Genomic DNA, 26,480 nt, shown 5'->3' on the forward strand with positions numbered 1-26,480 from the left:
TTAAGTTTCTATTCACGTTCAACATTTTCCGCCTGGAAAATAAAGACCAACATCCAGAAGCAAAGCATTTGCAATGCTGGTCAGAAGCGCCCATTGTCACTGCTTTATTCTTTGCCTCACGGGACAGCACGTTACTGAGCAGCCTTCCGGACGCAAAAATGGTGAAAGTGTTCTGGTTCGTGTAGGTCTTCTTGGTTCTTCTGGGAAGTTCTTCAGCGTCTTTCCACTTCCAACATGTTACATTCGTCCTCTTGGACACCTTTAGCTACTGCCTGCAACATTTGGCCTTGAATCATGGGGGGTACCAATCAATGACAGACAGTAATATTCCTTGTCCTCCGGTTTTTCTTTGAAACATCCCATATATGCTGTAGTTATGAGCCTCGGGCAAACAAATCGCTTTCAGCATGCAACTCGTCGCAATCGAAGTTAATACAGAGAGCCATCGCTAACTTGTGCACGCATAATTCCTCACAAAGATGTTGTATTCGCTATTTTGAAGTAAGTTTCCAGGAGCAAGGGAAACGCCTAAAAAGCGCTGGATACGTTACCCCTTTGTTAATATTGGTTGCCGAGAAACTGAGGAGAAAATTGGCACCAAACGAATTATTAAAATCCTACACGTGAAACACACAAGAAAACATTTATTGTACGATATCTGTACGTTTTTTTTTTCACACAGCCTCAAGAAAATCGCAAAACGAGCCAACGCCAATGTTTTATTTTCTGATCCTAATTAGGTACAGAGAATGTGCAGAAATTGTGAACGTGCTAAGGACTCCAAATTCTCGATGCAGTGCTTATCATGAAGCACGGTTTCTTCCATGCGCCGATCAAGTTTACCATTCCTTGCCCCTCACGTGCGGCAGCACCTACGTTGGCCAGGCAGGCAGATGCGTAAAGGTGCTTCTGCAACTGCATAAAAGGAATGTGAAAAATGTAGCGCTGTCGACGAACCTTTTTACTCGCTGCCGCGTCTGCACTGAAGAAAAATACCAGCAGCCGTTCCTAAAGTGCCAGATTGTGGCCAGACGCAATTCCCAACTTACCAGGGAAATAAGTGACGTTCATCACATAGCAATGTAGAAAGATTCAGGGGTCGGCGATCCATAGGTTTCGTTAACAAACATGGAAATAGATTACTAATCCAAGAGATTTCTTGCTCACCTCAGACACATGGCCTGCAGTCTATTTTCTTGTACTGATCTTTTAGCGTTTTTTCCTTCTGATCTTTCATATCCTTTACTTCTCTTTTTTTTTCGTGTCGCGAATTGTCTCGCAATGAATTAACAAGTAGATAGTCAGCGCTGCGTTCGTCGCGTTCTTTCTATGTCCGTGTTTTTTAATTGCGCTGCGAGCCATCCTGCTATAATACCACTGCACAAGTTTGATAGTATTGCCGATTACAGGCCGTTGTTCAATACGACATTTGTTTTGCATTAGACAGGCTGCATACTTTTCTGCTTTAACACCTTCAATGGCATTCTGCTTTATTTCTGAAAGGCATGAATCCTAATGCTTCGAGTTTTTTTTTTAATTTTTACACAACAAAAGTGAGCATCTCTTATTCGAATCAGTGGGTCGTGTGCTTTGCAACCAATGTAATGTGCGCATAGGCTACGATTGGTAAGCAATTTATTTGTTACGCATAAAGGTTGTTGCGCAATGTCATGGATAACGTTTCAAGGTTTGGGTAATGTCAGACTCTTTCCATTTCACCGCCACGTTTTTTAGACATATTGTGCACATTTGTAGCTCCCTTCTCGCACTAGCAGTCTGTAAGGACGCTTCTTCACGTGTGGCGAAACTGGCTTCGTCGAAGAGTCTTACAATTACTACTCAGCAATAATTTCGCCATGCAGTTGAACTCTGCAAGGGCATCGGAAACTAACACTAACCACTGCAGAGTTGAGTCAACGGCCATGACAGGGCGTTCGTAATCCTAGCGGATATAATGTACCGAGTAATGACAAGCGTTTTGTGGCTTATTAAAGAACCCACAAATTAGGCAAAAAAAAAATTAACAAGTGGCTCAGTGGCTCTGTGATTTGGTGTTTCAACAAGCATTCGCTGCTTCGATTTCCGGCCACTGCGCTAGCATTTCAATACTGGAGAGTAAAGAGTTCAAGATACCGATATGGCCGTGCAAGTTAAAGAACACTTCTAAATCACCGCCACTACCACCACTCATTGTTGAGGTAACCCTTAAAGACCCTTTACAAGGTATTGCACAAGCGCAGTGGGGGGGGGGGGGGGGGGGGTCGTAATAAAAAGGTCATTTAAGACCCAGCAATAGATGTTAGATGTTGCATCACGAAGCAGAAATACATGTATCAAAAATACAACCGCATGAAAATAATAACAAACGAAATGGTCAAATACTGCAATGCTAGGAGCGTGAAGGCAAATGCTCAAAGTTACATAGAAACTGCTGTTTGGATTTGGGAATATCATCATCAGGCCGGTTGCACCTACACCACAATAAACGACGCGCCTATTGACCTCCAATTAGCCCTGTATTCCGCGAGTTCCGCGAATTTCTCAAGTTCCTCTGAACATCTAGCTCTCTGCTGCCCCCAACCCACTACGTTTTCCTTCCCCCGCATGGTAAACAACAGTTCAGAACACCTAACTGTGCTGCGCCCTTCAGCCAAGGCGTTGTTGTGTCACGTCAATATCAGTTAATTTCCAAGGCAACAACCAAAGGCAGAACGTAAAGAGAGGAACACAAACGGCACAACGCATGCCCTCGGGTTGTCCCAAAAATGCACCACCTAGCCCATGCTAAGCTTCTATCGGTCCATTACTGGTTTAAGCTCATGAAGTGCTCTAGAGAGCTGATTCACTGCTCCATTTTTGTACTCACGTGAAGCTAAATGGCATGCTGCTACGAGCGAAGCGCGCCGTCGCGACCGAACCCGTCTACCCTTTCTTGAGTTGCCGCTTGAGAGCACTGCCCGCTCTCCTGGCACGTGTACCCTTGGTTGCGAGTGGGGCTTCCTTTTCCGCTTCCATTCCGCATGCCGTCCATGCGGCACAGAAATGGATGAGAGGCTGCTCGGAGAGTTTCGAAGCCTGCTTGCGTGCTCGCTGTGCGCCCATCAGCGGTGGTCGTGATTCCGCTACATTTGCCACCCGTTGAACGAAGCTGAAGGGCAGCTCGTCAGCTCGTGGGCCACGGCAATCTGCGGCTCACGATCAATCTCTTAGCGCGTTTCCTACCACTGAGAGGAAACGATAGAAATGAAGCGCCGTTTCTGCTTTTCTTTCAAGTCCTAAAGATTTTATCGCCTTGTTGCTGTTATTTTTTATTTTTCATATACAAGGAGTCGCAGTAGATTTAAGTGTGGCGCAGTCGTCAAGGTCAGCGCACTGCCCTACTCAACCCGTCCCAGGTTAGCGTTTTCATTTTGGTGTGTATGGTTTGGGTGAATGTTTCGAACCAGCTGCGCTTGGTTAACGGTCTACAAAGTGCGGCTCACTTGAACTAGCTCGCTGCAGGCCCTGGACTGTGAGTGTTAAAGAGACAGGACTTGACAACAATGCCCGGAAGGGCAAAAATTAAAGCTGAGGATGTCACATCACTTCTTTCTTTGACGCGCGAAGACTCTCACCTCGCGTTGTGAACGCCGTGCGCGCTCCCGAGTCGATGAGCAGAACTTGACCAACGGTGAAACAGAGTGAGCGTCTACTTGTTTGTTAAATGTCATGTGAATTTATGTATTTTATTATGTAGGTCAACAGTTCCAGAAAAAAATGCCAACAAAACTCACGAACACCACGACTGAAACTGCAAGTACGGCTTCTTTTCTTCGGGAGAAGTTCAGTTCGAGATGAGTGAAAGGCTCTTGTTCCAGGCGGGACATTACGGACTTTTTATACGCACAGAAAATAAATCTCTGCTACTGCCGTACTTCCCATAGCTCAACGTCTAACTTTCGGCCGTAATGCGGCACATGACACGTAATATATATGTTCGGTTTCCACTGATGCGCATGCAATAGCGGTCCTTGTTTTTCTGCCCTTCTGCAAACGAGCTGACAATTACACTTGATGTATTGAAACAACCTGACAACCACAGATGTTGGACGTTACGCAAAGCCCAGACCAGGGCCTCAATGTCACCGATCGCATCTTTTTTGAGAAATGGAGTTTAATGAAACTGGAGTCTTCTTTTACGTATGTGACAAACGTAGCACTCCCAGGACAGGCATGGAGGTGCTCGTGGACTTGCAGCCTGGGCCCGAGGAGATTCGCGTATACCTAAGATGTGTTACTGTTATGCTAGGGGCTTCGCCCTTACGTAGTTGGCTATCATGAAAGGTGAGCTAATTAGCGACGACCAGTTGTGAATAGAGTTCGAAGCAAACAGCTTTTCTGATTCCAGCCCATTTAGGTGCTTTTTATGCGGAATTTATTGCTTCATAAAATGTTATGAATCACAGACGTGATATACTACAGCATGCCTACAACGGCTGCTAACTTCTCCTCAAGCCGATATATTGTCATCTAGTGATTATTCGAATCAATTGTGTGAAATTTTTTTTCCATGAATATTAAAGCTTGAAAAGGTGATTATAACACAAAAGCCGAACAGAAGTTATGCTTGCGACAACACTGCGGCCACGCTGTTTAAAAAAAAAATGCCGGCACATACATGCTAGATATTCAAAGCAGCAGCTGTGGCCACGTTCTCTATACGCGTGAGCTGCCAACAGCAAACTGCAAAATTTATCGGCAAACTGATATAAGTTGCAATGTCTTGTCTTTAAGAAAGGCATGCTTCGCCTCCTTTCTTTAACAGCGCAGATATATAAAACAGCACCTAGATATGTAGCTGTACATGGGCTCTGAGGGTCGCCAATGGACGGGCTCTGAATCCACTTCAACCAGCTGGAGTTTCTTTATAAGCGTGCACTAACGATATTGCACAGCACACGGGCATTTTGGCATTTCGCCTCCATCGAAACGCGGCCGCCACGGTCGGGATTCGATCCCGCGATTATGGGCACTGAGCCTCCGCGGCGGATATCGAACAGCTTTTGATTCCAGGCGCGTCACATTCTACGCGGCGGAGAGGGTTAAGACGGCCTCACCTACTGTTCCCCCTGCGGTCCTCTTTTATTCGATGTCAGTGGCCACAATGTTTTATATCTTCTGTTGTTCCTCGCCGCATTACACCCTGTGTGACTTTAAACCAACTAGCCCAACTTTCTTTATCATGTCTGCATTTATACACCTCACAGTGTGCTTGAAGGGATGCACCGGAAGCCCGTGAGAGGTGTCCAATAGATATTCTGCTATAAGTACAGACATGAATTGCGCAGAGTAGCTCCAACATCCCGAAAGTTATTTCACTGAATACAGTGATACAAAAATGAGCACTTCCTCAGTTAAGGCACCCAAAAGAACATCTTAGAAAGAAACCATACATTACAAACAGTATGACACAAAATGAGTAGCAGAGAACTAATGAACACTGCTACTATAAAAAAAAAATGCCCACATTGAAACCTATCAAAACTTGTGACCAGCATGTTCAATGTGCAGAAGTGGAACATTCCGCAGATTTCGTAAAAATATTCATTACAGTTTACGGTGTTTTACAGTTTATACTCTTCACAATGCGAGAACCATGTTAGATGTTACAAAATACTTCCTACAGTAGGAAAAGGGAATACTAAACTCAACCACATGGTCGAGCTTACCAGCAGTAGCCTTTGGCTTAATGGTAAAAGTTTGTGAAATGTTAACCATACAGAAGTGGAACAGAGTATTTGGCAAATCTTTCTTGTACCTTGCACAGACTAGAAATTGCATAATATGCACTTGTAACCTAAAGACCAGAAGTCAGAGAAAAATAAAGTATAAGGAAATATCAAATTGTAAAAACCTGTACCCTTTTTAGCAGACAGAAACCTTGCTTGCAAATTGCAGTCTAGAAATCACTTAATATGCCCCCATTATATGCTAGAGACTAGAGCTCACAGAAAAATACACTATGGAATTTTCGACTAAATTCTACAAAAGCTTGTATGTTCTGCCTGCAGAAGTGAAATAAATTTTTTTGCTAACCTTGCTTGTGCATTGCAGACTAGAAATCACGTAGTATATGTGCTTTATCACCTATGACTCTGTCACAAAAAAATATACACTGTGAGGAAATTTCGCACTGTAAGAGCTTGCACCATGTTCAGCATAAAGAAGTGGAACAGTTTTTGCAAACCTTGCTCAAGCCCCGCAGACTAGAAATAGCATAATATGCACACATTATAATAAATACACTAGATATCGCAAAAAATATGCACAGTAAAGAAATTTTGACTCAATGCTATAAAAGCTTGTAGCATGTTCAGCCTAGCATGAATGCAGCAATGACGATGAAGACAGAAGACTTTTCAGTGGCATGGAGCAGACAAATCTGTCAGGCACAGCAGGAAAGTGCCCCAAAAGAGTGTTGACAGCACCACATCTGACACATTACCAGAGAAGCACCGTAGATAGCATGCCTCCTCTTACTAGAAAGGTCTTCAATGGAAAAAATTCATTAACGAAGTCATTGCTATGAAATTTTTAGGAATTATTTTTGTGTCCATATTCCAAATACACCATTTAATTTCATGTAAAATGCCTTGTGCACTTGTCTCTAGTTCCTGTCAAATTTTCAAGCAATTTTGCTACAGGAAACTAGCTCAAATGCAGGCTATTTGTTTTTCTTGACATCAGGAATAGAGTTCCCGGGTTCGAACCCGACCGCGGTGGCTGCGTTTTTATGGAGGAAAAACGCTAAGGCGCCCGTGTGCTGTGCGATGTCAGTGCACGTTAAAAATCCCCAGGTGGTCGAAATTATTCCGGAGCCCTCCACTACGGCACCTCCTTCTTCCCTTCTTCTTTCACCCCCTCCCTTGTCCCTTCCCTTACGGCGCGGTTCAGGTGTCCAACGATATATGAGACAGATACTGCGCCATTTCCTTTCCGCAAAAACCAATTATTATTAGTATTATTATCAGGAATTGAAATAAGGTTACAATCATCCTGTCTATCATAAAAACCCCTAAAATTTAATTGCTGAAGGGGGATGATGATGTTACCCTAAATGTTTTTTTTTGCTGTCAACAAAGATGAATGGCAAGCATTTTAGTAATTTCCTTACACCAATAGTTCTTGAAAACACAAACAAAACCAGCACAACATATTACCCAAGTGCACGAGCACATTTTCCATGAGATTAAATGACGTATTTAAAATAGACACACAAAAATGTTTTCGACTTCACAACTGAAACTTCGTTAATAATTTTTAGTTCAAGACTACCTTCCCCTTAAGAAACAAGTGCAATAAACTTTAGGAGCTACACATCAGACTCATCTCCGGGGCTGTCATCAGAAGCAGGGGCTGATGCCATAACTCTCGAGGCTGTCGTCATGAATTCAGAGGCTGCCGGCTCAGCAGGCAGTGTTGATGTCTGTAGTCTCGTCCTGCAGTTGAATATTAGCTATGTAAATGAAAACCGGAAAACAAAAGCTGTTGCAATAAGGTTTTTGAGAGTTGGGAAAAGATCACTTTATTTTACATTCAGGAATGATACCTGACCTGAGTGCACAATGTGAGAATCTGACATGAGACTCGACCACTGCCCTAGCACTGTTATATTTTAAACGGCATTAATAATATTACATAGTGGCGCCAGCAGTCTATCAAGCAGGAAGGCAGTGAAAAGGGCTTTCAAATGAAAGTCTTTATTTGTGCCGACTAGCACCCGCAAAGAAATGAACGACTCAGTGGTCATTGAACAGAATGCCCGCCGCTCTCGGCCATGCTAAACTTAAAGCTGGCAGCAAACTTTCGAGATACGTTGTAGAATCGGCTCCGCCTCGATGCGCTAAGTCGAGATAAATCTGGGCGCGTCTTGCATCACAAAAACAAACAAATGATAAAGCGGAGTGCCGACAGCTTTGATGAATGAACAAAGGTACAAAGATTCACGGCTTTACGCCTGCCACATGGGCATGGCAAAGGCCTTTGAAAATTGGACCCTTCTGTTAAAAAGCTCACGGTGCGCATCTACGCAGCATGCGTAACACACTGTTGCCTCAAAAGGCCTTAGAAGCGAAAACGGCAATCACAGACATTTGAAGCAAGCAGCATTCAAGAAGCTGCGATTGCAGCACCACCCGGCATAGTAAACTAAAGGCAAAGAGAAAACCTATGCAGTTAAATATGTTTGAAAACATATCAGATATATAAATAAAAATTGGCTGAATGTAGTTTTGTATGCGTCTATGTTATGTAAAGATCCCAAGACAGTACAAATGCAGCAGCAACACAGAGCTTAAGTGGTGGCCAGGGGGCGATAAACAAAACCTGCTGCTGCTGACGAGAGAAGCTATCAGTGGTTCTTTTATGAAGGGAACATCATAAAACAAATTTATAAGCCCATAGGATGAGTAAAATCTCCACCCCAGTTTTAAAGCTCCACTTCTGCCTTATGCAATGGTGGGAGCATTGAAGTCCAGCGGTTCAACCTTTGAGGTGAATACTTTAGCGTTGTCATTGCTGCTTTGGTGAAACAAGAAACCTTTGCTGTTAACTGAAACCACCATCTTAAGGCTACTTGGCAGCACCCATGTAAATGCTGGCGCCACCACTTTTTGCTTATTATGCTTCTCTGATTGTTTTTAATGAACATACAACTACTATCAGTGCATGCACAGATAAAAAGGATGCTATTGCTTGTCATTTACTGCATCATTGTTTGTCTTTCTTTCAAAAGGCTCTTTTGCGTGTGGAAGCCATGATTTGATAAGCTGCTCAATTTGAGCTACAGTGCCGTCTTGATATAAGAAACTGGTAGTCAAAACATCTGCAAAAAATGACATACTTGTGCAGCTACAACAGACATAATTTTTAGCACTATGTCAAATGAATTCTTATCAAACCCCCAATGCAAAAATAGTTTTCCATAAAAACTGCAGAGCAAAAAAGAAAGAACAGGTTTTCAAAAAAGCAAGAAAAATAAGGCACTCAGTGTACTTTAAAATCCAACTTGATTCAATTATTCATACAAGTAAAGTAGTTTAAACTTCACACATAACGGTTTGCAGTTACCACTTATTCACTGCCATGTGACAAGTATTAGAAATGCACAATTAAATGATGAAAAAATGTGTTACCACATTTTGTAGGAGTGTGACATGTGCTGCACTAAAATTAAAACATCCATGCTTGTTATTTTTTTAATCAGACTGTCCTTGCCCTTTTTTTTCTTTTATAATGTGCTGTACTTTCAAAACAATTGTAACTCTTTTTTATTGTGCTGTGCTATATGGTAAAGCAGCCTTGTGAAGGTCACATGCCAAGCAGGACAGCACCCATTAACAAGGCAGTATAAAAAGCAAAAAGAAAAGTCATGTGTTCCCTTCCAGCAGCCCTGCAACTTGGTTAGAAACTATACATAAAACGAAGCATGACCAATGTTTGATTTGAGCATGTAACTATTAGTAGTGACACACTATAGCCACCTAAAGCTAGAAACCAAGGCCCATTGATCGATTCAGACCTGCTTGCCTAGTTTCTTTACTGGCCATGCCATGAAGTGTTACTACATTGTGCGTAAGTCAATGTTTCCATCTATGAATAAAAGAAAGCCATAACATGCAAGTGTTCATACAAAACATGACTTCACAACAAGCTGTTGTCTGGAATTGTAGTTTTCCTGTGCCCCTTTGCCAACTGAAGTGGCTGGCGGTTTCATTCGAGAACATGTCTTTTAGTATAAATCTAGTTGCATCGCCATGACTTGTACCACCATACAATGCATTTTCTGTAAACAGGATAATGTAAAAGTGTAACTGCAGGTAACTTGCTAGACTAGTAAGCAACACTGCAGATAAAGAAACAAAGGCAAAAGACAGCTACTTGCATGGCTGCCTACATCACATGACAAGCTTGCTAAAAATCAAACCATACACATTCAGAGACACAGCTTTTGCACCCACACAATACTAAGAACCTGGGTCATAAGATAACGTTGCACATTAAAACGCACCAAACATTCCTTGTGCCAAGCTCTATGGGCATGGTTATTACGAGTTGCACTTATGCCCACATAACACCACACATCACCAAGATAACCTCTGTGGTTGTCTGCAGCATAAAAAAAAAGCTTTCAATAAAGAATGAGAAGGCTGACATGACACAAAAGTGCTGATTCAACAAGATTTGTTTGGACACACAGCTGGCATTACAATGGCCAGTTAAACTTGGTGCAAAATAAACACCACATCAATACCCCAAGCAGCAGGAGCAGGTGTAAAGTCACTTGTTCTGTTATTGACGACTTCCATCTGTGGACTGATGTGCAGTTTGTTTCCTGCTGCCATTTATCTGGCACTTTTTTCAAGGTATTTTGCTGCTTTGAATATACTTTTTTCTTGAATAGTGCTTCTCGATATAAGGGCAATGTTTCCAGAAAAATCTCGAAAGTCAGCCCCTTGTGTTATCCCGTCACTCTTCTGACAATTTTTTTCTGTCCTAAACATTCTCACGCATTACAAATCCACCTAACTTGCAATTTTAGTTGAATCTTAAAAAAGCGCAGAAAGTCGCCAACCAAATACTTTTGCATTATAAGCAGCATACCGAAGAAGTGCACGTGCGGCTGATTAAAAGGAATTAACACAATGTACAGCATTTGATGCTTAAGCTATACCGGATCGATGCGCAAGCTGTAAGGCCATTACGGATAACGTAGGGTGTTTTGGGCACGTTTACTAGAGATTGAGAAAGAAGTGATTCAAACACCCGAAAGTGCACTCTCACGAGCAAATGCCAAATTGTCATGCTTAAAATTTTGAAGTACCAGAATACGTTCAAAGCAATAAAACAAAAAATTACCAGTAGCGTTTTCATGGCTGCTGAGGTTGGCAGTTTCTTGTCGAACACCAAGAATTCTTCAAATCCGTGTCGCACCTCAATGATGTCATCTTCATCATCATCATTCAGGAAAGTCATTTTCGCTTTCACCCACGAAGTCAAATAGTTCAGCTGAGATGAGTGCTCCAGCTTTCTCATGCGAATGAAGTGTAGCAGCTTCAACACTTCAGCGTGAGGTGGATCTGAATGGATGACACATATACAGAACAGGCGTTGAAGTGGAGCAGTTTCATAATTTACAAGGCAGTGCTGTGAATTTCAAGATATTTAACAAGTTGAAATCCGTATGGGCATTCGGGCTTGACAACTGTTGCATTTACATTACGTTGTGAACACATTTCAAATTTGCATTTCAAGAAATTCAAATTTTCATTAGGATTTCACAGTAGCAAACAATCTCTCTACAGTAAGGCCACATCAGTAATTTCTTTTGCTCCTTATTAGCTATCACAAATCCTTGAGAAGAAGTTTCAATCCAGCATGCATGCCGAGATGAGCCTGGAACACAAAGAACTGTGGGCAAGTTTATGAGTAAATAGTACTCTCTCCAGAAGGTATACACGCACTTAATAAACTGATCTGATCAGGACTACTATAACTGCGTTAGACTCTATGGTAGATTTGCGGATTACTGACTGGGGCCATATCCAGGTGCTCGAACTGTATGGCTCGTTCCTGTTTGCCTAGACTGCCTGCTAACCTGTAAAAAAAAGATAGAAAAACACAGCTTACTTGATACAGATTGACAACTGTGTGCCCAGGAGGCATAATGGCTAGCAGTCTGTTTGTCTGAAGAACAATTAGGCTTAGATAAAATTATAACATGCAAATATGTTATTTGGCAAAAGCATATTCTCACTTATACCCAAGTTGCACTTTTTGTTATAACCACATAAATATTTAACCTTTTGTATACCAGTCACAAACTACCGAAAAAGATCATCTGGGGTGAAAATGAAAGACAAAGCGTAGTTCAAAGCTCCAGTTATTCCCTTCTCAATTAACGTGAAAATATGTCATAATGTTATGGTTAAATTTTTGTAGTTCTTCCCTCAAACATACATGAACACACATAACTAACCATCCTAAGGAAAATAATTTCATGTTGCATTTTGGCCACGTTGCTATAATACAACTGCATGTAGTGCATGCCGTAATATGAACGATTTTTTAACAAGCAGCACAAACCGAGCTGTCTTGGCTGTCATACGATGCTTGTGGACAAGCGCCACTGCTACAACGATGGGGCCTGCTTCCTACGAATAGTGGCATGGGAATTCCTCTTTAAAAATGACTTGCACTAATTTTGCATACAGCTCACACAGATCATTGTAACAGAGCTTCGTAAGCAAAGAAACTGACAAGCGCAGGCTTCAGTTGACAAGCAAAATTTCTATTACCTTTAGCACTGAACGAGTCGTCGGTCTGCTGCCTCTTTGCTGTTTTCCTGAACTGAAGTACTGGTGGCTGCTTTGCCTGCAAAGATGCCAGCTTCCAATTAGTTACTTCATGTTGGTCACAACTGTAATCTTCGAACATGCACCAATGTTCCTTCAAGCCGTACCAACATAGCACAGGGCTGCTAGTTGGCTGGCAATAATAAAATAAAATGACAGAGCAATGAAATAAACATACCCCTCATGACTTGTGAACAGTGGCCACCAAGCACTGGCACTGCCAGCTCGTCTTCAGAACCTAGAAAATACAGTGTAGAAATCCCATAACAATCCAGTCATTCCTAGTAATACTGCTATTAAAATTTATAATTTATCAAGTGGGCACATTACAGTGGGCAATTGTTATACCCTGTATTAATAAAAGGGCAACTACTGAATTTTGAGTAGTTGCCTAGCTAGTATATGAAAGATTTAGAAATGTTTTACAGAAAACAGCAGTAGAAAAACATATTTCCTATTAAAAAATTATGAGAAAACTTCTCCAAAATACCTACTATACTTCAGTCAATAGGGAAACTTACTAAAGATCTCATGAATTAAGTTGAGCAGTCCGGGCATCATACACATGCGAGTTATAGGGCGAAATTCTGACAAACTGTTTCATCTCAGAAGATTGATATTTACAGAGATTATCAGGCTAAATACAGTGCTTGCCATGAATTGCTGAACATTCAACTAATGTTACAATGCAGACAAGCTGCACATCATTACCATTCATGAGTCTGCCAGCGTTGGGTGGTGTAGGTGGCGGACGAATGCTGCATGCATAAGGCTGGCCTGTTCATTAGAGTCGGAGCTGGTATAAATGAAATGCCGCTTTTTTCTTTTCCTCTTTGGCTCATCTATCTCCATTTCGAAAGATGACGTCATCTCTGCTCTGGTCAGCTTGCTTCATGATAGTTCTCTAGAAAGATGACATCATAAAGGTATTCTAGGTGTGTGAGATGAAAGAAGTCAGATGAAAGAAAAAAGGAAGTGAAATTATTTAAAATAAAATTTGTCATAATACTTTGTTTCATGTTTCATTTAAAATTTTTTTACTCCAACCAACTTATGCTTCTCCACGGAAACCTCACAAAGCGCTCGCGCAAGCAAATAATTTTTTTTTCCAGAAAAATACTTCAATGAAACTCCATTCTTATAATCCCCAACTAGCCCATTTTTTTTAAAAAAAGAATCTGTGGTGGTCGCTTTTGAGGTCTACGACGTTTGGTGAAGAATGAGCCACATGTCCCAAGAACTCAACAGTTTAGCAAGGTTTGAGATGCAAATATTTCAACGAAATACATATCTGACTACTATTAGCTCGTCGCAAAATTGTTTCCTCTGAAATGAACAGTTATCAGTTTGTACTCGCTTTGTCTGTATGTTTTATCTCTGTGACATCACCTACTGCTAAATACAGTGAAAAAGACTCCAAGCTTCCAAAATAATGGCACCTTTTTCGTTCATTATGGCGCGCGTATGATAGGATTCAAGATTTCAATGATGAAAGCTGTTATTAAGCTGTAATAATTTAGGAAAATTTCAGCCATTTCTAATGAAAGGAAATATGAGAAATTACTTTCTGAACAAGAAGTCACAACATGCAACAAAACTATGGAATATCCAAAACGTGCTCAGCTTACCAAATGAGCCATGGACCACACAACTTGAGATCCATCCAGGCCTTGTCTCAGCTCCGTTTTTCACCAGCTCTGCAACGTTTTGCAATTTTGGTGGCCAGAGACACATGCCATGCTTTATCTACTCTAACCACAGCAACCGCATCTCCTTCATCAGGAAATTTTACAACAGCAAATGGTTTTGCTACAATATAAAAAAAAGAAAAGTTGGCGTTGGTACCTCAGGAGCATAGCTCCAAGAAATCATAAAGCTTGGCCCTCAACAGCTAACTCAGTAGCGTTAAATCACTGCTCCATTAACCGAGGGTGCAGTGGTTACTGTGCCCGGCTGCTGACCCGAAAGACACGGGTTCAATCCCGGCTGTGGCAGCCTCATTTCTATGAAGGTGAAATGTTAGAGCCCTGTGTATCGCGCAATGTCAGTGCGTAGTTTAGAATCCCAGGTGGTTGAAATTTACTAGCTCCACGCGGCAGCCGCTGCAATACTGTCCGAAACCGGATCTTTTAAGCGACGCCGAAAAGTCCGCTTCGAGAGAGCAGCGTCATGCCCTGCGTATTAGCAAGGAACGTCAGCGCTTACAATAGCAAAGGAAAAACGCTTACCTGAAGGTACACTCCTGTCCATGCTTGCGGAGAACACGATCAAAGGAAGTCCGAAATTGGCGCTAACATACGACGCAACGGCGCAACGGTCTCAACGGTGGTAATGACGCGTGACGCATACACAAAGGGCGCGAAAACTACCCACACATTAAAAAAGCCGTGGCCATGACAGCGCAAGTAGCACAGTGAGTGAAAGGGCGCGACTAGCTGGTTAAGTTAAGCGAGCTACTACGACCAACGGCTACACATTCATGGTACATGGGAAATAAATTTTCTCGCATTTCAGTAGTGTATAGACAAGTAACTACTTGTTTTTGTACAGTTTTCAACTCTGAATTAGATCTTCGACGTTGCGTTGCACAGAACATGCATAACGCGACATACTTGGCATACTTGGCTCGAACAGAGCGTAATTCGAAGCAAAGAACGAAGCCTAGCCGAGCCAATATGTGGAAACTGGCCATGGCGGAAGGAAAAATAGCGACTGCCGTGCGACTGAATACGACTGGCTGTACTTGAGGGCACCAGACAATTGTACCAACCACGAAATTGTGCAGCAAGCGTATTAATGTGCTGCTGCCGTCAGCTAATGTTGTCACGGTAAAGCGATGCGGTACTCAAGTTGAGTTCCAGTTGACACTGGAAGGATATCTTTTTAATGCAGACGCGTGTCCGCCGTGATACATAGGTAGTTGAGGGCTCGTGCATGCGGAACCATGCCGTTTTCTTTATGGAACTGCCTGAGAAATTAGAAGCTAGCGCATAATTATGCCGAATGAATTTGCAGTGTGATGCAGTATTTTGTATCGCACAAACTATTTAATCGCAGTGATTCTTCCAGGTGATGATATGGTCTATTTAAAACCGCGCAGATTTGAAGGCCGTTAGTGTGTATACCAAGCAGCCTGTGAAATAAATGTTCTTTTTTTTCAAATATGCACTAGAAAGTCCAAATGCTCTATCCAGCGGACATCACCTGCGGGACATTTAAAGTGAGGATATCCGGCGTATATCCCAAGGAGGTACGACCAGGGACTAGGATATTCAGCCCAGATTCGGATATCCCTGGGATATGGTGTTTCACTGGGTTGTAGATTTTATCAACGACAAATTAGTCGTGTAATTATTTCATCCCTGAAAGATAATTGAGTAGAAAGTAGAAGAAAAAACATCCACGAGCATGCCGCAGGTGGGATCCGAAACCATGAACTCGGAGGTCAAAGGTCGTGGATTCGGAGGTAGTGGGTTCGGCTCCCACTGGCGGCATGTTGTTTGTTTTTTATTGTACTTTCGAATCAATTACCTTTCAGCCATGAAATGATTGCACGATTAATTTGCCATTGATGAGCACCACAAAAAAATTAAATAAATAGAAACTTTCCAATGTACTTTCCTTGGTTTCGGTGACTGTTGGCTTCCTTCATTTGTATCTCATAACGAGCCCCTCGTTTCCCTACGCTTGTCTGCTCAGTAACATATAAAGGAAGCCACACCAGTTAATTGGAGCAGGAGCGCTTGTATGTAGTGGTACAAATTTTGGAAGGATAACAACGCAGCAGTAATCGGTTACTTTTCTGTAATTGTTCAGTTACTTTTTCGGGGCAGTAACTGAGCGCTGAAGTCATCAACATTTCAGATGAAGTAACTGTAACTGTAGCTAGTTGCTTATTAATACGAAAGCATTGCTAGGCTGTGTAGGCGAAAACATGTTCGGAAAAAGTGTCCACAAAATGTTGAAGCAAAAATGTAAAGGCGGGGTTGCGGTACCCACCGAGATGTTGAGATCCGAGGGCTACTGCGCCCTTTCCTTTCTTTCGTCAAAAACGTTTCTTTTTCTCAAAACAAATGCTTTTGCTTTCCTCCGCGTAAGAAGACTTAAGTGCCCTCAGAATTTTTTTTTCTGTAACGTGCACAAGACTGGGTACATCTCCAAAGCAGGATGGGCATCCTCGTGGAGGCTATGCTCCTACCAACAGAGGAGCGCCTGCCCTGCCAGGCCGTGTGCGTGCAAGCCCCCCCCCCCCCCCCCCCCCTTTTTTTTTATGGCACCCCTGGCGCCATCTCTCGTTGGGGGTGAGAACTCTCATTGAGGCGCGCGCAATCACAGCAGCGTGCCGCCCCTTTCTTCCGGCAGTGCTTTGCGGCATGTGCTACCTTGTGTGGCGGGGCTGTACTGCTGAAGGGCGTGCCACTTTGCCCCTGTATTTTTAATTCTTTCTGTTCATGAGCATGGCACCGAGAAAAAGCATCGAATGGAGAAGGAGGACATACCGTCGAAAAGTATTTGAAAGTATTTGCTTTTCTTCGCGTGATTGCGAAGGCGTAGTTCAATTTTTGTCTGTGTCCTTTTCACTGCCCAAGCCAGCATTTCAGTAACTCCGGCAAACTTCGCTTATATTTTGATTGGGCTCTTGACAGCAGCACCCGCCTTGCGAGCGCCCCCGAAAGCATCGCAGTACCACAACCAAGCCGAACTTCATAAACTGTCAACGCAATGTCGTGAATAATTGCACGTTTGGATGCCGCGCCCACGTATACACTTCCGCACAACGCGAGTCAGAGGTCACGATCCCAACTCTGACCGCTGCAAGCTGCAAGATTGACGTCCGCGGACATTGGTTTTGCCGGTTGGCGATAATGATCCTCACCTCATGGAGACCTTAGCTCCACTTCGACCATGATCGAAAGCTCCGCCGAATGAACGAGGCTGGGGACGTTTCGGTTATCTGCTCGGCTTATTCGGTCAACTGCAACGCTAATAATGCGCCGCAGCGGGGCGTATGCGATTCTGTCACGGCCTGTCTCAATGTAAAAAAAATGCGCTTTCAGCCGTCTACCCAGACGCCTGGGAGCCCGCTCGTCATAGCTGTCAACACCGTGCGGAAGCCAGCTTCCACGATTTGATCCCGTGAACATTGCTCGCGCCGTGCATGTTATCGCTGTGCTGAATCTAATTTCAAGCCTTTTCGAATTTCAAGCCTAATTTCAATAACCCTCCATGTTTCGACCCCATAGGAGGGTCCTGGCATGGTACAACTGCTTTATACTTTTCTTTGGGGTTATAGCTACGCTGCATTTCATAACTTGGGAGCGTCTGCTAAACAGACTCTAACTTAATCTTTTTCTCCTGGTCATTGATGTCTGCGCCCTAGTTAAGTAATACGTGCAATATTATGGATGTTTAAATAAATACACAACTTTTTGTAATCAATTACGAGTTAAACGTTACCTTTTGCTGCATTGTGCAGATTTCCCAATAAGCTGATTAATGGCATGTATATATAGAATCGACAGACGAGTACGGTTTCCGGAAACCGGCCTTTTCCCTTGGTTGACTGTATAGTACAGCGTTGGACTAGGCCTATTAACCACTATCTCTGTAAATATCGTGCAAGCAATGGTGTACGAGGCTAATCTGTTCTTAAGTTTATTTTTTTTTCACATTGCCGTTTTATATTCGTATCAGAGCACATAACAGTTAGAGCGCGAAACAACCTAGGTGTGTTTTTTTTCTCTCGCCAGCCCCATTAACTACCATACCCAACATCTGCACAAAATCATTTTTGAGCAGGAAACAGTTCATGAACGTAATTTTTTTCCTATAATGTAAGATTTCAGTATAACCATCAATATATCCGCCAACAACCTGACAGCAGTCTTGACTTTTTTTTGCTATTAGCGTTTTGCTATCGTCAAAAGCAACCTCCATCAGTTTTCTATGGATGCGATCGGTGGAAACATGTTAAAAGAAAGATTTTTTTTCACATGAGAGGAACCTTCACTATTTCCATAACAACATCGTACAATTTTTTAATATTCAATATTTTTGTCCGAGAATGTTGGACATGTCACAGAAGAAATAAGAGCACTCTCACTCAATTAGTGGCACAGGGAGAATCCAGGTGAACGCCAATATAAATAGGTAAAAGTGTGAAGTAGCTGAATATCGGAGTTCAGGATTCTGCATAAAAGCTCGACGTCACCAGTTTTATGGTAGGAGCCATACTTCTGCAATTCCAGTGGCGGAAGCATGATCATGAGTGAAAGCGCAAAAATAACAATAAAATAACACATGAAGCTGTCTTCCGCGAAATTAGATTGTGCTCAAGGAACAAGCTGCTTCTTGCACCAAAAAAAAAAAAGTTTCGCGCAGCTTCTTTTTACTGTGTTTCTCATTTTGGTGCTCATGTCCATAACGTTACCCTCCAAAAGCACGCTCATGATTTCGATTGTCCCTGCACTCAATGTTTCAGAGGTCGTGTTGCAGGTTTACGGAATGCAGAACGGAGACGCGACAGCGTCAGTAAATGCGCAGCGGCGCTCGAGCTCGACACAAGCCGTACAAAAACAATTTCTGCCACCCACGTCACTTATCGATTCGCTTGCCTCGGTTGCAGAGGAAAGAACGCCCCGCATCTCCGCTAAAAAGAAATATCGCTTGCAATGCCACAGATCCTGCCACAGCACCCATCCGCATTTTCGCTTTACGAGGCGATGCCAGGAATGGAAGCAACGCAACCGTCTTTGGCGTGAAATGCCATTGCGCACACTCCGAAGACTCGTACCGATACGTCCTCCGCTTTGGAGACGGGCAGCCAGGAAGTAAAGATATGACAGCGCAGCAAACATCTAGCGGAGCGGAGAGGAACTCGGCCCCTAGGCAATGAATGAATGAATGAATGAATGAATGAATGAATGAATGAATGAATGAATGAATGAATGAATGAATGAATGAATGAATGAATGAACTTTATTTCCTCGTCATAGGGAGTGGAGACTGGGACTAAAGGTACCAATGACCTGACGAAAGGTCCCAGCACACTACAGTAAACAGTTTCGGCAGCAGTGATAAGAGAAGGAAATACATATAAAAGGCAAAAGTACAGAATTTACACACGTACAAACATATTACACTTGTAATACGCACTACACAACCACAATGCACACATAGTACAACTGCACCGTATGTATTCATTTTGTGAACGGATGTACGTACATACAAACAGAAATGGAACAGAATGACATTGATCAAGAAAAGGAAACAAAATCAGCTAGTAGCAATGCGGTTAACTCTTTTTTGAAAGTACCCAATGGAGCGCTTAAGTCTAATTTTTCCTCAACCTTGTTTAATATTTCAGTTAACTGATATAAAAATGTCTGCTTTCCATAATTTGTTCCTGTTTTCGGCTTGTGTCGGATGTTTCGCCGTAGAAGGTGCCGAGATGTATCTGGATTGAATGTTTTAGAGAATAATTTCGATTTGTGTATACTGTAAGCAGAAGCTTCTTATAATAAATTTTGTCTGCGCGAAGAAGTGAATAACGCTGGAATAATGGAGCGGTTGCAAGATCTGCATAACGGCCATAGTAATTGCTGTATATACGAAGAAGCGCGTTTTTGTAAAAGAATTACCTTGTTGTAGTTCGTTGTTGTTGTTGTTGTTCCAGATACCAAGATCCCACAGCAGAGCTTTGAATAAAAAAGGGCATTTTATAACTGATGTTTGAGCCAAAGAGGAATTAGGTGGGCGATTCTTTCAATAATACCTACGGATTTAGAAAGATCATTGCATAACCTGCTTATATGTGAACTGCACTATAAATGTTCATCAAACCATACACCCAAAAATTTTTGTTCCTTAACGCGGGTAATTTCCGTGTCATTAAAATATAAGTTAATGTCGCTATGTATGTTTTTGTTACGAGGCCTGAATAAAATGTATGTTGTTTTTTCTGTATTGAGTTCTAGGCTGTTTTTGCTCAGCCATTCTGAAAGACGATTTAGATAAGTATTTGCGCTGAAAGCAAGTTCGGAAGCGTCATTGGATGTAAAAATACATTGGTATCATCGGCATACATTGTCATGTCTGGTGAGTCAGGTATTAGTACAATGTCATTTACGTATATAAAGAACAATAGTGGGCCCAGTTTTGAGGTCTGAGGTACACCTTTTGTTAAAGGCAAAATGTCAGAAGAAGTAGAGTTTACCTGAACAAATTGGCTTTGATTCGTTAAATAACTTCTTATTAAATCACCAGCAATGCCACATATCCCGTAGATTTCTATTTTTTTTAATAGGATTTTATGATCAATCGAGTCGAAAGCTTTTCTTAAGTATAAAAAAAGTCTGAGTGTAACGTGTTGTTTTTCAATGTTTTCAACTATTTCGTCTTTAGTACTAAGAAGGCCTTGTTCGGCCGACTTATTTTTTTGATAGCCATATTGGCAGTTTGAGATCACATCGTGTTTAATGAAAAATGACCACAGCCTGTCAAATACCACACTTTCAAAAAGATTTGAGAATATATTTGAGTCAGATATTCGTCGGTAATTGGAGACTAGATTTTTCGTGCTGCCTTTGTGGATTGGTATCACTCGTGCAGTTTTTAAGGCGTCCGGAAATTGAAGCTAGAACTTCACTTATCTCGTTTTAGACGCACTTAATCGGCTCCGACCGAACTCCGTCGGGTCCGGGCGAGGCAGTACTTTTCAGTTTGTCTATTAAATTCCGTATCTCTGCACTATCTGTGGGCTGCATGAAGATAGTGCTAGTCACAGGTGTGATATCGATTGCATGAGCCACGCTTTCATTGCCTGCTATTGAAGCACATGATCCAGCTTGCAGGAGACTTTCGTTCATGCTTGTTACTTGGCTTTTGTTCAGATACGGTGTTTGTGACCTGATACTTGACTTTCTACTTGTTATTTTATTCACAGCATCCCATATCAGTTTCAGTTCATTGCGTATCTCTGAGAACAGCTGTTCGTAGTACTTTCTTTAGCTTTTTTAGTTTGCTTTAAAGTTGGTTCTTGAATTTTTAAAAAGCTGCACACTGTTCTTGATCCTTTGTTTTTACAGAAAGGTGGTACATCGCAGTTTTCTTGTTTTTATGTCATTATACAGGTGACAGTTTATCCAAGGTTTTCTTACCTTCTTATTTCTACTTCGTTCGCTCCGTAACGGGAAAGCCGCGTCGTAGGAGCTTTTTATGTTTGCAAGAAAGGTGTCAAAAGCTATATTAACATCGCGTTCATTGTAGACCGCCTGCCAGTCTATCGCTGCAATTAATTCCCGAAAGTGTTCTGGCGAACACTCGTTTATCATTCGGCTGTAAAAAGGCACACGGGAAGCACGGTTGTATGATGTGAAATTCGTAATACAAAATGACGGTAAATAGCCGCTTTTGTCAATTGGAAGCACACCTGTAATTATATCCTCATCATTTATGTTTGTAACGCAAATGTCAATTGAAGTGCCACTGTTCTTTGTGACTCGGTTTGGTAATGTAACATGGTTGGTGCAGGCGTGACAAGCTAGAAGCGATTTCAGTTCCCACGCCCATGTATCCGGTGAGCTCATGTCTGTGTTCACATCTCCCACGATTATCACAGGTTCATTACTAACGCAGGCGTGCGAAAGCACTGTATCTAGAAAACTGCAAAATTTTTCTTTGTCGCCAGTAGGAGGTCTATAGATGACCGATATTGTGGCCTTCCCTACATGTACTGTAAGGCATTCCACGTCGTCAGTAACTACAGAGAATTTATCCACTACGGTAAAACGTATTCCTTCTTTCATGTACAATATCCACACCTCTTCCTCTTTGGTTGGTTCTAGTGAAGTGCTGCGAGCGAGAACCATTAAAAAAAAAAGGCATGGGGTCATTTAGAGATAGCCACGTTTCTGTGAAAAGTACAATGTCAAATTTATTTTTTATTGATGCCATCAGGTTCTCTATCTCATCAACTTTGTTCTTTATACTCCTGGCGTTAATATGCATGGTCGAGAAAGATTTAAACCTGTAGTTTCTTCACTGAGGCGAGATATGTCATAATAAGAGTCGCTGATTGATGGTACTGTCATAATGAATAATTTTCAAAGCATTGAAAAAGTGCCTAAGTGCCTATTCCCTCTCGAATGTCATCTTTGCCAAGTCATTTTGGGAAGCTATACGGATGATCATTGAAGTCTCCTTTTTCCGTGCCAACGCCCGCCCTTTTGAAGTCCAGGCGAACTGCCAGTTTACCGCGTATTTTTTCTTGCGCGCAGCCGCGAGCAGTTTCTTCTTTTTCTGTGTCAAGTGTTCATTTACATACACAGAGTTGTTCGAATCCACACCGAGCTCTTTAAATGTCAGCCATTTTTTTCTGGCCTTGGCGAGGACGTCATCGCGCTTCGTTCGTCGAACGAAGCGAACCACAATGTTGTGAACATCTGCTTTCTGTGTCGGGACTTAGTCACATGTATCAATGTCACTTTCTTGAATACTTTCATGAAGGGCTTCACCTATTTTTCAACTATGTTCAAGGCGTCATCTGTTTCACGTGTTTTTGGAATCTCCTTGATTTCAAGGTTGTTCATTCTTTGGTACTACTCAAGTTCTTCGATCTTTTGTGACAGGTTTTGATTTTCATCCTTCAGGGTGCCATTTTCTTTGAGTAGATGTTTTATCTCACCCCTCAAGGATTGAAATTCTTTTCTGAATTCGCTCACTTCATCACACGTATCAGCACAATATTTTACACTGTCTTCAAGTTCTCTCAACTCAGTGCGCATGTGCCGTTTGAAGGCTTCAAGCTCTTTAGACAGTTCCTTTATCTCCTTGGCATCATCTTTCCCACCCATTCTGGACACAGTCAAACCACAGTAATCCAAGCGAAAAAAAAAACACAAGCGGTTCGGTAGCGGTGCAAGGAAATTACAACTCGAAAAAGAATTACTGAAATCGCTCATCTGCAGAAGCAGAAGGAAGCGCTTTAGATCGAGCCGTACGTACAGTGCACCGCCACCGAACTGATGAGCCAACTCGTCGCCCGGTCTTCCTTATATCCTCCGGTGCTTCCCGCCAGCGCCCTCTTGGTTTCCTGACGTTGTCTTTGCTGGCCGGCTTTATCCGTTGTTATCTCTTCCGCTGGTCGCGCCGTGGTTTAGCCGACAGGTGATTCCTGCAGACGCAGAAGGAAGCGCTTTAGATCGAGCCGTGCGTACACTCCACCGCCACCGAACTGATCACCGGCTTCCTCGTCCCGCTGGGGACCGGTTCCTCCCTCGACAGGACTCGTGCATCGAACGACGCGCCACGCGGGTATCGGCACTACGCAAGAGAATGTTCATTCAACTGTGGGCTGTTGAAAGTCATCCAATGACGTTCTCCGGGGGCGGCGGCAAGCCTCGTTGTTGTTACTTGATAGCCGGCTTTTCGAAGGTGATTTATTAGGCCACTGATTGAAGGACGAACGACGGCATGAATTGACTGCAAAAAATATAGGTTGGGTGGACGTTTAAGGTACATTAGTGGACAGACTAACCTGAAATGACGGAGCGACGACCGAAAACTACAGGTGGCGCCGTGCAGCGTGCAGCTAAGAGAACATGACCCGATAGCGAGAAAAGCTCCGGTAAGCGAGAGAAGAGGGCGCCTGGGTTAACATAATCACTGTTAGACAAGCCGACGGCTGTGCCTTTGGCGCACAATGTTGTACACGAGGTTACAGCATAAAAGGAATCCATAGCTGATCTATAGCCAGTGGTCATTCCCCACGGCCCATCCCTGAGCCCCGCCTATCATCGCAAGAACTTATGTTTTTTTTTCTCGCATGTTTTTGTAAATGCGCCTTCACGAGTTATACCACCGCTAGGTCATTCCACTCGAAATGACACGCAGGAAGCGCCCTCGTGCGGTTATTCTTTCGTTTTTGGTTCGTGTTCTCGTGGGTGCACAGAGCCACCGGTAGATTGTTTTTTTTTCATGCTGTGATTATTCCATCAAGACACAGATGCATTATGTGCCCTGGCAGATTTTTGTCGCTGATTCATAATTTCTGATTAGCATGATATGACTTTCGAGAACACTGTGTCGGTAGAAAGGCGCGTCTGTACTACTTGCCTGCTTACTCATGGCTCATACCTTACTGTGTCGCTTCCTTATTGCCCCGTCTGTCGCGCTGTTATTTATGTGTAATGAACCAAATGGCCCGGCTAATTCCACTCTTAGAAAGAAAACAAACTGAATATGAATGCGTATAACTATCAAAGCTGTGGTGTCACTGGAGTTCTCTAGGATTTTTGCCTGGCCGAAATCAGTGAGTGAGTGAGGGAGTGAGTGAGTGAGTGAGTGAGTGAGTGAGTGAGTGAGTGATTGAGTGAGTGAGAGGTAAAAAAGGGCAAAAATGATATCGCGCAGGATTCAACGCGCTTTGGCGTCTCTGCGTCTTCTTAGCTCTGTTGGAGGACCATTTTCAACAGACGGAATTTCGAATAGCATAATGCTTCTCGGGGTGTTAGGGGTTACGAAAAAAAGCGGAAATGGTCTTTTTTTCTTAGCACTGTAATGCGCACGTGAAAACTGAACCATCATAAAGAAAAATAACATTGTAAAATGATTCGCAGAACAAAGCGGTTATTGTCGCTAGTAATACCAACAAATTCACATTTCAGGCAAGGTGTTATTAGAAGAAAAAAAAAACAATAGGTAGGGAATCCTTTGGGGATTTAACGAGCGGATGGTTTTTAAACACGCATATTATTCTGTAAGCAATTTCCAAGCATATTGCAGATATTTCTCGACGCCACGTAGGCAACGAGGCTCAGAACTCGCCTTGCGCTCGAAAAAGCAGTATCTTTGGCGTCAGTCGTTACTGTTGCTGTTGAGACAGCGATATATTCCTTGAGTAAACGCAAAACTTTCCACACAGGTGTCCATGATATTCTCACGTGCTTGCTGCTTATATAGACGCAGAGAGAACTGCACAAGATTGGTTTTCTGCGGACCTTTATGTGTATCGTTTGCATTTCTTCGTTTACATGTAAATAATCGCAATACCAGCGCATGCGGTTTTGTGGCAAGCATTTCCTTGATGTAAGCTACGAAAGGTTTTAACGCTATGTATGTTTTTTTTTCGAGTTGGGGAAGGGGGGGGGGGAGATTTAACCCCCAAAAGCAACGGAGGCTACAGGGACGCCGGAGTGGTGGATTGCGGATAGTTTCGATCACCTGGGCCCTTTTAACCTGCACCGACAACACACAGTGCACCGGTCTCTTGCATTTCGTCTCCATCGAAATGCAACAGCCGCGGCCGGGATTGAACGCGTCTTTCGAGCCAGCGGGCGAGCAGAGTCACCGCGAACGATATATATGTACATAACTATATATGTATATATACATATATGGGTATATCTATGTATATAACTCACGCCGCTTACAATTATCACAGGGCTTTACTGACGTTTCGACTGGGGGCCAGTTTTCATTCAGAGTGTAGAATTTTTGCTCCAGACCAGCATTTATAGGGGATAGAAAGAAGCTGTTACTGTGCACCTAAGTTAGGGCAGAACGATGAGGTGAAATTGATATAAAACTGGTACAAAAGCGCGCGAATAGCTCCAGTGCAGAAGGATGTGGCCACGCTCGGGGCACAATGCTAACGTCGGAACACACGCATACGCCCACACGCACGCACGCACGCACACATACACACACACGCTCACCCGCACACACACACGCACGCACACGCACGTGCGTGCGCGCGTGCGTGTGTGTGCGGGTGTGCGTGTGTGGGCGTGCGTGCGTGTCGTGTGCGGGTGTGTGTGTTCCGACGTTTGTGTTTGCACTGAGTGTGGTCACTGAACACCCTTCAAGACTAACTATGCGCGTGGCGCGCGTTCGCGTGTTTGTACCTGTTTTGTACCAATTTTTTCGCTTCTCCTAGTGTCCTAACTCAGCAGAATGATAGCAGCCCCCTTCCAACTCCTATAAATACTGGCCTGAGCAATCATTCCGCACACTCATAATGAATGGTCCCCAGTCGAAATTTTAGTAAAGTTTGTTACGTTTTCAAGCGTGTGGCAGTCTGTAAGTGTA

At 42.9% G+C, this 26,480-nt stretch overlaps 1 long non-coding RNA gene across 3 annotated transcripts in view; it reads right to left on the minus strand.

The window, feature by feature from the left end:
• Positions 1–765: 765 nt before the first annotated feature.
• The window catches only part of LOC144098366 (uncharacterized), a 37,261-nt gene continuing 11,546 nt past the window's right edge, over positions 766–26,480 (minus strand). For all 3 annotated transcript variants that reach the window (XR_013307180.1, XR_013307177.1, XR_013307178.1), the window contains exons 2-3: positions 23,397–23,565; positions 766–915 (exon numbers count right to left, since the gene is read on the minus strand). This is a non-coding gene — a long non-coding RNA (uncharacterized LOC144098366). The remainder of the gene's footprint in view (positions 916–23,396; positions 23,566–26,480) is intronic.

This window comes from Amblyomma americanum, chromosome 1 (genome assembly GCF_052857255.1).
Source record: "Amblyomma americanum isolate KBUSLIRL-KWMA chromosome 1, ASM5285725v1, whole genome shotgun sequence".
Lineage (NCBI taxonomy): Eukaryota > Metazoa > Arthropoda > Arachnida > Ixodida > Ixodidae > Amblyomma > Amblyomma americanum.